Raw genomic sequence first — 8,669 nt, 5'->3', positions numbered from 1 at the left:
ATACCATGCACTACACCAGCCCATCACAACTATTAATTAAATTAAATTTGTAGCGACGGCAGGAATCATGTCAACCACCTCGAAAAAAGAAGTTTCAAGAAAAATGCGTTTTAATATTGAGAGACAGACTATTTCAGCAGAGTAACTCGGATAATAATATTACTCTTTTAGATTAATCAGCGATACCAGATTCATACCTTGGGACTTCTTCTATTTCATATACAATTTCTCGTCAAGAAATTTCTGTTTGCCTTTTTTTGAAGCAGTAGAAGCTCGCAGTACTGAATAATCAATTCCAATTTTGTTACCAGAAAATCGCTGTATCTACGAAATAAACTATTTTTAAAAACTAATACTCATAAACATTCAAGATTTATTTAACAGCATTGAGGAAAACTGTTTGGACGACAATTACTGAGTCACCGATAAGTTCCGTATGCTTGTTCAAAATGCAAAGAGAAGCTAAAATTGGTCAAAATTCCTATTTAGAGTTCCTCTCACTATATAACATAATGAGACGGGAATTATTATTTCTATTCGAAAATTATACAATATAAAAGAAAGCAACTTGGCACCGCTTTGGCCTTCCGCTTTGTTAAATACACCAGTGAAAGTTTTCTCTATACCTGACATTTCGAATTTCTAGAGGGATATTTTCGAATGACCACATATACTCTGACAAGCAGTACCTATAATAGAAAATTATTTTAATACTTTTTTCGTATAAAGGTAATATTTTTCCTCGAGAAGGATAATATTCGGACTCTGATCGTAATGATTTATGTAAAACTATTGCAATACCTATTCTTGTTGTATACAGCTCGTAAAACAATTATTGTTGTCAAACATTACCGCTGATGTCCTTCAAAACATTACAGCATAATTATAAAATAGTTTGAGGTAAGTACTAATAATTACACAAGGTGGGTCATCTACCTGAGATATTGTAAAATAGTTGTGCATATATAGAACAGGCATGGGCGAGTTATTTTAAGTCAAAGTCACCATTGTTATAACTTTATTGTGTGCCATAAACTTTATTGTGTGTCTATTTATCCAAGTTCGCAATGCTCATAGAGGTGGAAGCGAGATGGGTATACTACTATTCTACTCATCTCAGTTTTTCTTATAGTAATGAGAAAGGTAGAAAAAAAATGTTGTCTCTCTGTGTTACTCGTATTTACGGTTGTTACTGGTTAGGTTGTCACCGTCTTACTCGTATTTTAGATACAGAAGTATGAGGGATTTCTCTAAGCCATGTTTTCCCATGCCTGGTATATAGATATAGAATGTTTCATAAATATTCCGACTTCTAAACCTTGTACAGGGCAGCAAAATTAACATTTTTTGCTCAAAAATTAACTTTGAACGTTCTAGACTATATTTAACATATTTGAGTAAAATATTTGCCTATAATCAAAACTTTTTGAATGAAAAAAATGGCCTGTATACACAAAAATTATAGACCTTTTTGCTTGTGTTAATGGTAACTGCGATGAATAGGTAAGTTTTCTGATAACCGTAAAGTTAGGTATATTATTTATATTTTGTGAAAATCCAAGTACAGCTCTACCAGAGTGGTTAAATTTATTCGTTTTCTTTTCTCTATAGATAATTAAATAGTAATTTATCTACCTGTATTAAACAGTCTACGTAATTTAAACATTTACAGTAAGAAACGGAAGGTGCGATCTAAATTTCAGCAGTATTTAGAAGCAGTATGTGGACAGGCGCGGATCTAAGGGGGGGGGGGGGGTCACATGGGTCATGACCTTCCCCCAAAACAGCCCGCATTTCAAAAAAAAGAGCTGAATCAATATTTTACAAACCGAAAAACAAAAAAAAATCTTTGTTTATTTGGTTTTTTTGTTATTTTATTGAAAAACAAAAATGACAAAAATCCTACGACCCTTCCCCCCGAAAAAAATTTCTAGATCCGCGCCTGTATGTGGATCGCGTATATACAATCTAATTCGTTATTTTCCCAATTTCTAATCTCTATCAGTACGTCCATTATCTGAGTAAGCTAAGCTAAGATGTATATTTTTATATTATGCGGGGTATAAAACTTTTAATTTCTACTTTTTTTATAACCTATATATGTGTAATATATATCAAGGTATACTAACTTTAATGCCAAGTTTGTAACGCATAAAATTATTGATACTACCGTACTTGAAAACCGTAAGAAATAGGATAAAACTTGAAAAAAAACGTAAAAAAAGTTTCTTATAAAAAAAAATATATAGCTTTTGTATGAAACTTTTTTTTTTTGAAACATTACTGGGTTTTTTTTGGAAACACTGTTGGTGTCGATTTTATCCAAAACTATAAAAGTTACGCAATTTAAAATTTCCAAGAAGCTTCAACTAGTGATCTTGTAAACCATGCTCGAAAAACAAAAAAATGTCAAGAAGTATTTCTTAGAATTTTTTGTTTGTTCTAGAACTGGCGGCCTAAAGGCTGCCCTAATTGTGTTTTAACTTTTCTAATTTATCAAAAATAATGCAACCACTAATATTCAAAACTTTCTTTACAAGGTATCTATCAACATTTAACTCAGTCAATTGTTTATTTTTCACTTGTTTTTGTTCTATTTGAGGCGTAAAATTTCAGTTTTACTGAATACGTTTCAGTTTTTTTTATTTGAATTCGCATGAATATAAAGTCGTGCATGTTATTTTTCAAAATTCAACGATTTAATGCAATCTTCCCGACTGACATAGTACATATATTAGATGAAAATCTACAATGCTTAAAACATACTTGTGGATTATGTAAGAGGAATCATGCCAGGACTTAATTCGATATACCAAAATTAACTCCATCGAATAACGAAACGAAAGAAAATAACGAAAATCTTAACTATAATTATAAAACGAAACTATATGAGTTTGCACATTGGAAACTTCTTTCGATATATTGTAACAATTGCCGTATGTCAAACCTTATATCTCTATACGCAGAAAACTTTAAATTAAGACCATCTGGTAGATAATGTTACATAACGTACTTTAAAATCGATACATTTTGTACATGTATATGAAAATATAATAATAATAAATGTTATTTAATTCACTGATTGTAATAACAAAGACACTAAAAGTAAATGTGGGCCAATTCATTTTATAATTTGCTCCATAATTATTATAATAACAATAATAATAATTTTATATTAATAAATGTACTTGTTTTGTACATAGAGTACCGAAAAAACTAAGTACAGAATGAAAGAAAGAATATAAATGTATAGAACAATTTATGTAACAATGTACAACAACTATCTACCCTAAAACGGATTTATTTGGCCTAACGGATTTATTTAGCATTCTAAAATAGGCTCCGGAATAGAAATATGATGGTTTGATAATCGCTCCAACTTTTACAATACTTGCATTTTCGAATTAAAGCGCTGAGTCGAAAAATGCAAGATCGTATCTGCTGTTATCGTGAAGTATTTGTTAAAAATGGAAGCTTTGGGAAACGCAATTACTTTTTTCTATAAAATTTTAAGTAAAAATACTTTTGGTTAAAGATCAGAAACCTGTATTTTATCGTAACTTTAATTTTTGTTTTAATTCATTTGATATCTTAAATAAGCAGGAAGAAAAATGATAATAAAAATTTTAGCTAAAAATGAGTTTCTTTAATTTGTTGAATTTATATTTGAATATATATTTTCTTTAGAATATTTCCGTCATTATTACAAAAACTCTCTGTACTTCAATTTTTTTACAGGTGTATTAATTACATTTATATATGGCATTTATATAAGTTTTAAATTTATGTTTCCCATAATAATATGTTTTCACGTAGGCACTTTGGCGTATGAAGCAACATTTCTAATATGTTGGTATAGAATACAATTTTTTTTTTATATTAATCATAATTTACAAACATAGAAAATGCACCCGATTTTTATACTTTTTGGGTCAAAATTACCGTAGGTATATAATGAGTTTTATCGAAATCGGAAATTTAAAAAATGTCTCGATTTTTTGAAATTTTTTAAGGGGTACGTACCCCTGTGAAAAAAGTCGAGAAAATTGCAAAAAAATTTTGTTTTGGTATTTGATGAAACTCGGTGGATGGGATTATTTTGATGCAAAAAGCACAATCAGGTTAATTTAATGGTTAGATGCAGAGTTTCTGAGATATCGCAATATTTGGATCGATTTTAGTCCGTATCTCAAAAACTATTTGACCAGTCAGTAAATGCACCCGATTTTTGTACTTTTTGGGTCAAAATAACCTTATATACTGAGTTTTATCGAAATCGGAGATAAAAAAAATTTCTCGATTTTTTGCAATTTTTTTACCTTTCGAAAAAATCGAAAAAATTGCAAAAAAGTTTTTATTTTGGAATTTGATGAAACTCGGTGCATGGGATAATTTTGATCCAGAAAGTATAAAAATCAGATTAATTTGATGATTGGATGCAGAGTTTCTGAGATATCGCAATATTTGGATCGATTTTTGTCCGTATCTCAAAAAGTATTAGGCCAGTCAAAAAATGCACTCGATTTTTGTACTTTTTGGGTCAAAATCACCTTATATACTAAGTTTTATCGAAATCGGAGATAAAGAAAATATCTCGATTTTTTCCAATTTTTTTGAGGGGTAAATTTCCTGGCAAAGCGGGTGGGTATCTGCTAGTGTACTATCATAAACTTTGTAAGCATATAAAACATACCTTCTTGTCTTCTTGTTCAAAAACATCTAAATAAATAAATAAAATTATTTACTAAGACAAGATAACAACGTCATGTTATTTCTATGGTCAGGAAATATGTTGAATATAACCAAGAAACATGCAAGATGAAACCTAAAATTGAACATCATATATTTTATTTTTTGAAAGTTCCCTTTTTATTCTTTTGTAGTTGTTCAAAATATTTATACAAAATCGAAATTAAAGTCTGTTCCCCATTTAGTTCTAAATACATCTTGTGCACATAATACTGCAACCCATTTTTGGTTTAAACCTTCACCTTTTTGCCAAAAAGGTAAACGTTTGCTTATATATATTGCAGTGCTGTCAAAATTTAAACCAACTTTGCCAACTTTTAGGTAAATCTACCAAAACCAACTTTGAGTACCTTTTTTCAAATCAACTACCTCGCAAGGAAAATCTACCAACTGTTTAAGTATATAAAAAATTAAAAATTTTAATAAAATTCCGTGAAAATGCTTATAACTATGCCTCATAATATTCTGTTTCTGTGTTTTTATCGACATTTTCATTGCCTTTTTTGGTTCAGGGCGTCTAAAACCGACTAAAGGACACCACGGCGTCCTTTGCTGAGAAAAAAAAGACTATATCTAACAAATTTTAAGTAAGATTTGCTGAAAACTACCAACTTTTTATATCATTTCTATTACCTAGACAGATTGTGAGTTGGCAACATTGATACAGAATATCACTTAAAATTTACTTTCAACCAAAGAGGATTAATAAAATTACACACATACCAAGAGTTGGAGCCGAATATCTTGGATTCATGTCAAGCGCCTTAACAAACTGGATCGTATGTATGTGTTCTTATTAGTTGCTTAAAAGGCTTAATATGAATCATTTTTAATTAAGATCAACTCGACAAACCTTTCTATGTTTACGGCATTTTATTATAAAACACTCACTCACATCTGCGTATTATATAATATGACATTGGTAACTTACTCAAATTTTTTTTCAACTTTCAAAATGAACACTAAAAATTTCTATCAAGTAAAATGCCATCTTTATTTCCATTATTTGGACACATAAGCGAAGCTACACAGGAAATTTCTCTGAGGTTACTAAAGAACTTGTGTAGACTGTAGAACTTCTGAATGATGGATGGATTCCTTTAAAGGATAAATTTCAATACATTGTTGAAATATCGTCCAAATTGCGGAAGCACAAAACACCACTTAAAGGTTAAACATTTTCTAAGTAAACAGGTGAAAACAAACAATTGACTGAGTTGTTGAAATACCATGTATAGGCCGTGTTAATTACTCCATCACATTACACATATACCTATACATGTTACACATACATAACTGATAATCTCATATTAATACATACTATACAATTTGCATCTAATTTGTGTCCTCGTGAGTAAACATTGATGTTTACGAAAAAATGTTTCAAACAAAAGTTGTTTATTTTTTGATAAGGAACATTTTTTACATTTAAACTATTGTTTTATCTCTAACGGTTTACAAGATGGATCCTACGGATCCAAGACCCAATTGACCTATGTTGCTCATTTATGAACTCGACCTCACTTTTTACGTCCTGAGTGCGTTGTAGAAATTTCAGTTTGAAAAACTTTTTTCGTTTTTAGTTTGAACGTGTTGACGGACGGACGGACGAACGGACAACCGAAAATGAACTAATTAGATGATTCTATGAACACCTATACCAAAATTTTTTTCGTAGCATCAATATTTTTAAGCGCTTCTTCCTGTTTTAAAATCATTTTATCGTTACCATTTATTCCTCACTGCTCCCCCCTCCCATGAACTCCAAGCACTTAAAACTTTTGACCATATAATAAAATGGGTAAAAGAATAATGGTACTAACCATGTACATATAAACCATTATAGAAATGATTATTATATAATGGTTTGAATTATTATTTATGAATAACATTTAATATATTATTACATACAAAAGTTTATTATGTACATATGTATAGCAAACACTACAAACAGTAAAGCAACAAATGTTTGGGGGGGGGGGGGGCGTAAGGAGAAAGATTCTATATGTAGTCGTAGTCATAGACGTAAAGCTAGTGGTCCAATAGTCTCAAAAGCCCATTTTTGAGGTAAGAGAATGAATGTCGCATCCCTTGATGTCTCACCCCTGCACCATCAAACATGTACAGCGTTGTTGGATACTTACTCTGCATAAGTATTCGAAGCGATTTACATCAATGCCACACAGGAATAATTCATATAGGGCTTCGGAAATTGACGGGAGATCAAAAATTTGGTATAACTTTCTGTACCGAGATGTCGGATTTATTTATGTACGGCAGAAGTATCCGCCAACGCCGTACATATTTTATGGTACAGGGGTGAGATACTAAGGAGTGTGGCATTCATATTCTTGCCTGTACTCACCTGTATCGCGCAAAACTGACGCCATCATGCTTTAACTTACTTTAACATACAGGAGCATCTTGTTCTTCATGATTCCTGGTCGGTCATTTCATCCGAAAAATTTCTGCATGAACTTGTAATCTACAAGCAAATTATGCATTTATTGAAGATTGTCCGCGTGATCAAAGACTTTCCAAGACGTGTGACAAAAAGCACGCCACTTACAATTTTACTAGATGCAAAAAATTGCAAGGCAACATTGTCAGGCAAGATCCCCTTTCAATCCCTCTGATAAGTTTTTCTGCGTACTTGGGCTATTACAAAGACGTATTTATCAATAAAACGTGTACTACTGAGCACTGGAGCGTTATTGACGAGGCAGCGCTTTTTGGGTTCTGAGCACCGGCCAATTTTTATTCCTTCCCCATTTTTTTATTGATGTACATTTGCATTTATTCTCATTCGATTTTCGTCTGATATGCTGCCTTATTAAGTGTCGAGAAAAACAGTCAAAAATGTCGATAACTCGAATACCTTTTTTTATTACAAAACTAGCTGACCCGGCGAACTTTGTTCCGCCTTAATGGCAATAAATAAGCAGTTCTTTTTTTTTTTTTATTGGAAAAAATATAAAAAAAAATAAAAAAATACATTAATCATTCATAATTATTTCTGTATTTTAGTACATAGGTTTCTCTTCATTTAAGTACCTTGTGATACACGACATTTTTTTTCTATTATCAGGCGCAAAAACAAACAACGCAGATGGTCTTCCGACCCGTGAACATGCCACGTATAATTGACCATGGGAAAAACATGAATGTTCTATATTTAAACCACAAACTTTTAAGGATTGGCCATTGTTTAAGGATAAGGATTGGCCAATAAGTTCATCATAGATGGCACCACAGCCGAAATAAATGTTAGTTCGATAAGTTTACCATAGATTGAGCCACCATCGAAATAAATGTTGGTTCAATATGTTTACCATAGATGGCACCACCATCGAAATTAATGTTAGTTCAATAAGTTTACCATAGATTGCGCCACCATCGAAATAAATGTTAGTTCAATATGTTTACTATATATGGCACCACCACCGAAAAACCAACCCAGTTATCAAGTCCCACGGGAATGCTGTCGAACGAGATAAAAAGTATCCTATGTCCTTCTCCTGGCTCTAAACTACCTTCCTGCCAATTTTCAGCTAAATCGGTTGTGCCGTTCTTTAGTTATAAGTAGTGTAACTAACACGACTTTGTTTTATATATATAGATTATATATCACAAAAAATGATATCAATCAAGCAAGCAAAACAATTAAAAATTTATCCAGAGTTCAATAAGAGCGGCTCTCTCAATTATGCCCATACACCAAATACACCAAATTTATGGCTTGTATTAGTAAATAAACCAAATTTATGATTTGTTTAAGTCTAAAAAAATATACGCTAGCCTTATACCTATATATATTTTGTAGCTAGAACTGATGTAGTGTATAGTTATTATAACTATTATTATTAATACAATAACAGTAACCAACCACATCATTTTACATATTTTATGAAGTACCACTG

Source organism: Chrysoperla carnea, chromosome 1 (genome assembly GCF_905475395.1).
Source record: "Chrysoperla carnea chromosome 1, inChrCarn1.1, whole genome shotgun sequence".
Taxonomy (NCBI): Eukaryota; Metazoa; Arthropoda; class Insecta; order Neuroptera; family Chrysopidae; genus Chrysoperla; species Chrysoperla carnea.
The sequence above is the reverse complement of the archived record's forward strand: the minus strand, read 5'-3'. Positions refer to the sequence as shown.